Source organism: Trachypithecus francoisi, unplaced genomic scaffold (assembly GCF_009764315.1).
Source record: "Trachypithecus francoisi isolate TF-2019V2 unplaced genomic scaffold, Tfra_2.0 Lachesis_group5, whole genome shotgun sequence".
NCBI lineage: Eukaryota > Metazoa > Chordata > Mammalia > Primates > Cercopithecidae > Trachypithecus > Trachypithecus francoisi.
In genome coordinates this window covers 22,774,978-22,782,770 of record NW_022681470.1, presented here as the reverse complement: position 1 = coordinate 22,782,770, position 7,793 = coordinate 22,774,978, and the positions used below count along the sequence as shown (strand labels likewise).

Sequence of the window (7,793 nt, the reverse complement as noted above, 5' to 3'; positions counted from 1 at the left end):
TTTTTTTTTTTTTTTTTTTTAGTAAGTTGAAGGATTTTAAAATGTTTTTATAATGGATTTTAATCCCTTACCAGATATATGCTTTGTAAATATTTCTCCCATTCCATGAGCTGCCTTTTCGCTGTGTTGTATCCTTTGGTGAATAAAAATTTTTAGGCCGGGCGCGGTGGCTCACGCCTGTAATCCCAGCACTTTGGGAGGCGGAGGTGGGTGGATCACGAGGGCAGGAGATCGAGACCATCCTGGCTAACACGGTGAAATCCCGTCTCTACTAAAAATACAAAAAATTAGCCGGGCATTGTTCCAGGCATCTGTAATCCCAGGTACTCGGGAGGCTGAGGCAGGAGAATAGCCTGAACTTGGGAGGCGGAGCTTGCAGCGAGCCAAGATCGCGCCACTGCACTCCAGCCTGGGCGACAGAGCGAGACTCCGTCTCAAAAAAAAAAAAAAAAAAAAAATTTAACTTTGATAAAGTCCAATTTATTTTTGTTGCCTTTGCTTTTGGTGTTATATTCAATAAATCATTGCCAAATCCAATGTCATGAAGGTTTTCCCGTTTTCATCTAACAGTTTTAGCACTTCCATTTAAGTCTTTGATCCATTTTGAGTTAATTTTGCCTGTGGCTATCTTAAAGATAAATCTTGGGAAAACTGGATTATCCATGTGCAAAATTCACCATTTATTGAAAAGATAAATGGTGTTGGGAAACTGGATATCTTTTTTTTTTTTTGAATCAGAGTCTCGCTCTGTCACCCAGATTGGAGTGCAATGGCATGATCTTGGCTCACTGCAACCTCCACCCCTGGATTCAAGCGATTCTCGAGCCTCTGCCTCTTGAGTAGCTTGGATTACTGGTGCCCGCTACCACACCCAGCTAATTTTTACATTTACAGTAGAGATGGGGTTTCACCATGTTGGCCAGGCTGGTCTTGAACTCCTGACCTCAAGTGATCTACCCATCTCAGCCTCCCAAAATGTTAGGATTACAGGTGTGAGCCACTGCACGCGGCCACAAAAACTGGATATTTTTAGATCATATATCTTTTAGATTATTTTTTAGATATTTAGATTTATCATTTAGGTTATCTTTTCAATAAATGGTGTTGGGAAAACTGGATTTCCACATGTAAAAATGGGGAAAACTGGATATCCTTTCTCCATTGATTGACTGGTCTTGACAGCCTTGTCAAAAATCAATTGATCATATATGTGAGGGTTTATTTCTGGGTTCTTTATTTTATATGTCTGTCTTTATGCCAGTACTACAGTGGTTTTTTTCGTTTGTTTTTTGTGTTTTTTTTTGAGATGGAGTCTCACTCTGTTGCCCAGGCTGGAGTGCAGTGGTGTCATCTCAGCTCACTGCAAGCTCTGCCTCCCAGGTTCATGCCATTCTCCTGCCTCAGCCTCCCGAATAGCTGGGACTACAGGTGCCCGCCACCATGCCCGGCTATTTTTTTTTTTTTTGTATTTTCAGTAGAGACGGGGTTTCACCACGTTAGTCAGGATGGTCTTGATTTCCTGACCTCGTGATCTGCCCACCTCAGCCTCCCAAAGTGCTGGGATTACAGGCGTAAGCCACCACACCCCTCCAACTACAGTGTTTTGATTACTGTAGCTTTATAGTTAAATTTTGAAATCAAGAAGTGTGAGACCTTCAGCTCTGTTCTCTTGCAAAATTGTTTTGGCTATTTGGGGTACTTTGAGTTTTCATATAAATTTTAGGATGAATTTTTCTATTTCTGAAAAAACATCACTGGGAGTTTGACAGGGATTACATAATGAATCTGTAGATCACTTTGAGTGGTATTAACATTTTAAGATTAAGTGTTTCAATCTATGAACACAGTGCATCATTCCACTTATTTGTGTATCTTTAATTTCTTTCAGCAACATTTGTAGTTTTCAGTATACAAGTTTTTGCCTCTTTGGTTAAATTTATTCATAAGTATTTTAGTTTTGATGTTATTGTAAATGGAATTTTAAAGATTTCCTTTTTAAATTTTACATCGAAATGCAACTAAATTTTGTGTGCTGATTTTGCATCCTGCAACTTTGTTTTTTAGTTCTAACAGGGTTTTATGGGTGGAATCTCTAGGGTTTTGTACATAAAACATCATATTGTCTGTAAACAAATCATTTTACCTCTTCCTTTCCAATATGATGGCCTCTTTAATTTTTGCCAGTTGAACAGACTGGTCCCAAATATGGTTCCCTGATCACTGATGAGGCGGAATATCTTTTTATAAGGAAGCATTAATACCAGTCCCATAATAGTAACATTTACATAGGATGTTAGAATAAATATAAAGTCCTAAGTTTCAGACTTCATCTCTAAATCTTAGGGTCTCATTCCCTCTCTTCTGTTCCTAATGAGTGCTGTAGTAGAAAATTTTTGAAGACTAATTTGCTACAGCATTAAGCTTAAGCCTTTCTATTAGTCTTTCAAATGCACAACATAAATGATTCTTAACCTTTACTGATTTATAAACACCTTTGAGAATTGGATGAATACTACAAAACTTGAACTCAGAAAAAAACGCACACATGAAGTTTTGCATGCATTATCAGGAGAAGATGTATGGCTCTCCTGAAGTTCAACCATTAGTCTGGGCGTGGTGTCTCATCCCTGTAATCCCAGCACTGTAGGAGGCCTAGATGGGTGGATAACTTGAGGCCAGGAGTTTGAGACCAGCTTGGGTAAGATGGCTAAACACTATCTCTACAAAAAATACAAAAATTAGCCGGGTGTGGTGGTGCACACCTGTAGTCCCAGCTACTCAGGAGACTGAAGTGGGAGGTCAAGGCTGCAGCGAGCCATGATTGCACCACTGCACTCCAGCCTAGGTGACAGAACAAGACCTCTTCTCAAAAATGAATAAACTTGGCTGGGCACAGTGGCTCAGGCCTGTAATCCCAGCACTCTGGAAGGCCGAGGTGGGTGGATCACTTGAGGTCAGGAGTTCAAGACCAGCCTGGCCAACATGGTGAAACCCCGTCTCTACTAAAAATACGAAAATTAGCCAGGTGTGGTGGTGCAGGCCTGTAATCCCTGCATGGGAGGCTGAGGCAGGAGAATCAATTGAACCTGGGAGGCGGAGGCTGTAGTGAGCTGAGATCATGCCACTGTACTCCAGCCTAGATAACAGAGTGAGACCCTGTCTCAAAAACAAAAAAAAAATAAAGTGCAACCACGGACCTCTTACAGATACAACCTGGATTCACTTTAGTCAATCCTGTTTCTATCAAATATATAATCTCTTTCTATATTTTAGTTGTTTTTACTACACACTAACTCCCACATCCTACCACTTTGTTCCCAACTCAATGCTTTTAATCACTGCTCGTGTCCTAATTGAATTTCACCTTTTCTTCAAGGTCTACCTAAAATTTCCAATTCTTTCAAGATATTTCTCCAACCCACTGTCTTCTCTCCCAAAGGTTTCATTCATTCATTCAATAAATACAAACTGTGCAACTTCTCTGTCCTTGACCATGTTCCAAAAGCTGAAGATGCAACAATGAACACAGTCTCTGTCCTAAAGAAACAGTGCTCAGCCAGGAGCAGTGGCTCACACCTATAAACCCACTGCTTTGAGAGGTCAAGGCAGGAAGACTGCTTGAGGCCAGGAGTTCAAGACTAGCCTGAGCAACATAGTGAGACCCATAGCTCTATGCACGTGCACACACATGCACACACATACACAAATTAGCTGGGCGTGGTTGCACACACTAGTAAATCAGCTACTCCTAGCTACTCAGGAGGCTGAGGTGGAAGGATTGCTTGAGGACTGCTTTAGCCTGGGAGTTCAAGGTCATAGTGAGCTACAATCGAGTCACTGCATTCCAGACTGGATGACACAGTGAGACCCTGTCTCTTAAAAAAAACACAACAGTACAGGATTATCCAACCAGCAGATGAAACATGTATTTAGGGCATACACGCATGGACTCAGAGGGAAAACATTTAGAAAAAATAAGATTTCGGCCGGGCGCGGTGGCTCAAGCCTGTAATCCCAGCACTTTGGGAGGCCGAGACGGGCGGATCACGAGGTCAGGAGATCGAGACCATCCTGGCTAATATGGTGAAACCCCGTCTCTACTAAAAATACAAAAAAAAACTAGCCGGGCGAGGTGGCGGGCGCCTGTAGTCCCAGCTACTTGGGAGGCTGAGGCAGGAGAATGGCGGAAACCCAGGAGGCGGAGCTTGCAGTGAGCTGAGATCTGGCCACTGCACTCCAGTCCGGGCGACAGAGCGAGACTCCGCCTCAAAAAAAAAAAAAAAAAAAAAAAAAAAGAAAAAATAAGATTTCAAAAATAATAATTAAAAATATATTTCACCGTAGTATTTTAATTATATTTGGGAAGAGACCTCATGATCTTCTCAGTGCCCAGGGTTTCTGAAGGTCTTCATCTAGTCCTACTAGCCCAGTAGGAGAGAAATCTCATAAAAACCTGATTCCTTTCCTGTTTTCTCTGATATGAATTTGTTCAGGTATCCAAGAAAAAAGTCTGGGAGCTGCCCCTAACTCCTTCTTCTTCCCAATCTTCCACACTCAGTCATCTTTGTATTTGACAAAGATCACTACTGCCTAAATGAGAAGAATGGCCTGAAGGGGACAGAATTGGGTATACAACTGGAGACCAGTTAGAAAGCTGTAATACAAGTGGAGATAATGACGAACTGAATTGAGATGTACTAGAGGAGACTGAAAGACGTGAAAAAAAGATATGAAAAGGGGGAAATCTATGAAACTTGCAAAGTAAACATGTGAGATAAAGAGGGAGTTACTGAGGATAGTTCCCTTATTTTTGGCTTGAAAACCAGTTAGATGGTGGTGCTACTCATTAAGAGAACAAGGGAATATTGGAGTTTGGGGAAAAGAACACAATGGATTGATTTTGGTATATCCAAATGGAAATTTTCAGTGGGCGGCTAACTACTAGGCCTGACACTGGAAAGAACTTGGGCTCAGATAAGATTTTATGCATTATCAGCAGATAAATGGTAACTGAAGCTACTGAAGAAATGAGCACAGGGAAAATGAATAAAATAAGAAAATTAGTTCAAGTATTATGTGCTCAGTGGTTGAATATAGCCAATAAAAAGAACGTAACAGTAATGTGTTACTGGCCATGTAACAAGAACAGACAGACCATGGACCTTCTAAACACTTTCCTTACATACTTTTAAAAAAATAAAATCCTTTAAATTTACATACTATTATGACATTTTACACTCCAGAAAAACCAAGGCATGGTATAGTGAGAAATTTGCCTGAAATTGCACATCTAGTTAAATGGAGAAGCCAGGATTTGAAGACAGGTAGTCTGACTCCAGAACTTTGTTCTCAACCCTATACAAGCCTCACAGTAGTTCTTGAAGGTAGATATTTGTATTTATACTTTACAGATTTAAAACAATGAGGCTCAGATAAATTAAATAACTTGCTAAAAATAAGGTAGCTTACATGTAGTGGGACTAAAATTGAAAGGTAAAGTTCATATTGTTTCAAACCTGAGGGTAAGCAGGGATTTACAATTCTCTTACAGTCTTTTACAATACCTAGCTTAGTACTGTGTATTTAAACAACAGTATTGGGCTGGGCATGGTGGCTCATGCCTGTAATCCAAGCACTTTGGGAGACCGAGGTGGGTGAATCACCTGAGGTCAGGAGATCAAGACCAGTCTGGCCAAAAAGTTGAAACCCTGCCTCTACTAAAAATACAAAAATTAGCTGGGCGTGGCGGTGCATGCCTGTAAACCCAGCTACTCAGGAGGCTAAGGCAGGAAAATTGCTTGAATCCGGGAGGCGGAGATTGCAGTGAACTAAAATTGTGCCACTGCACTCCAGCCTGGGCGACAGAGTGAGATTCCATCTCAAAAATAAAATAACTAAATAAATAAAAATAAATGAAGCACAGTATTGGCTGGGCATGGTGGCTCATGCCTGTAATCCCAACACATTGGGAGGCTGAAGCAGGAGGACTGCTTTGAGCCTGAGTTTGAGACCCAGCCTGGGCAACAGACCCTGTCTCTACAACACAAAACCCCAAAGCAACAACAATATTATTATCATCATTATTATTATTATTATTTCTGTCAAGCTGTTCTTTATTTCAGGGAGAAGCCAGGGGAGGGGGCTCAGTCTTTCTTGGCAGCAGCTTTCCTCATAGCGGCCAATACGTTGCTCAGCTCCTCCCGCTTCCTCTTGGCGCCGATGTGCGTCCCCACCCTTTTCTTGATAAACTTGAGGGCCCATTTGTCCTTGGAGACCTTCAGTAACTACATGGCGCGCCGCTCGTACGGGGCAAAGCCACCCACCTCCTGAATCATGTCCCGCACGAACTTGGTGTGTTTCGTCAGACGCCCGCGGCGGCGGCTGTGCCTGGGCTTGCACGTTCTTGGTCACCTTGTGGCCCTCGTTGAGGCCCACGGTCATAGGGTAGCGTAGAGCCATGGCTACTGCTCTCCTGTGGTGGCCATGGCAGAAGGGCTGGCGCCGTGCGGAACTCTCACAACAATATTATTATTTTTTTTTTTTGAGACGGAGTCTCGCTCTGCCGCCCAGGCTGGAGTGCAGTGGCCGGGTCTCAGCTCACTGCAAGCTCCGCCTCCTGGGTTTACGCCATTCTCCTGCCTCAGCCTCCCAAGCAGCTGGGACTACAGGCGCCCGCCATGTCGCCCGGCTAGTTTTTTGTATTTTTTAGTAGAGACGGGGTTTCACCATGTTAGCCAGGATGGTCTCGATCTCCTGACCTCGTGATCCGCCCGTCTCGACCTCCCAAAGTGCTGGGATTACAGGCTTGAGCCACCGCGCCCGGCCGGCAACAATATTATTATTACTAATTCTACTAATAACGTAAGAACAGGCTTAGCTCCCATTCACCTTTCACAGAAAGTTACTTGAAGATGTACCACAACATCAATTATAAACTAGAAAAAAAATATAGGTTCAAGAGAATAGTAAAATTAAGTCCCAGGACAAAAGTCTTGCTGTTGTACTAGAGACCGGAGGAGGTCATGAGCTTTGGGAGAGCGGTCCTCATGGGGAAAACTTTTAAATCTAAAAATCAGATAGTACAACTGAGAGCTTAGAGAATTTGGGAATATGACAAAGAAAACTAGTTGAATCTAGAAAAGATGTTATCTGAACTTGTCTCTAGCACTGTTCTTTTTTTTTTTTTTTTTTTGAGACGGAGTCTCGCTCCGCCGCCCAGGCTGGAGTGCAGTGGCCGGGTCTCAGCTCATTGCAAGCTCCGCCTCCTGGGTTCCCGCCATTCTCCTGCCTCAGCCTCCCAAGCAGCTGGGACTACAGGCACCCGCCACGTCGCCCGGCTAGTTTTTTGTATTTTTTAGTAGAGACGGGGTTTCACCATGTTAGCCAGGATGGTCTCGATCTCCTGACCTCGTGATCCGCCCGTCTCGGCCTCCCAAAGTGCTGGGATTACAGGCTTGAGCCACCGCGCCCGGCTCTAGCACTGTTCTTAAACAAGGGGCATAGTGTCATGACATCATTACCCTAGAAGTGTATCCTAGCAGTCCATGGCTGCAAACATTTACACAGGAATAACTTAACTGCTTATTAATATATTTCATATTTTCTTATTTGTTCATATTTTAACATCTCTGAATGGGATTCATCTTACAATCAATGGTGTGTCATGGTTTAATTATTTTTTCCTTTTTAGTAGTAAAATAATGATGCATCTTACAATGAATAGCATGTCGAATTTGATGAATTGTGTGTGCCAAGCACTGCTTGAAATGCTTTATAATATACTCTTCCTCATT

At 42.6% G+C, this 7,793-nt stretch overlaps 1 pseudogene; it reads right to left on the bottom strand.

The window, feature by feature from the left end:
* Nucleotides 1–6,099: 6,099 nt before the first annotated feature.
* LOC117076689 lies at nt 6,100–7,169 on the bottom strand (annotated as a pseudogene).
* Nucleotides 7,170–7,793: the final 624 nt, after the last annotated feature.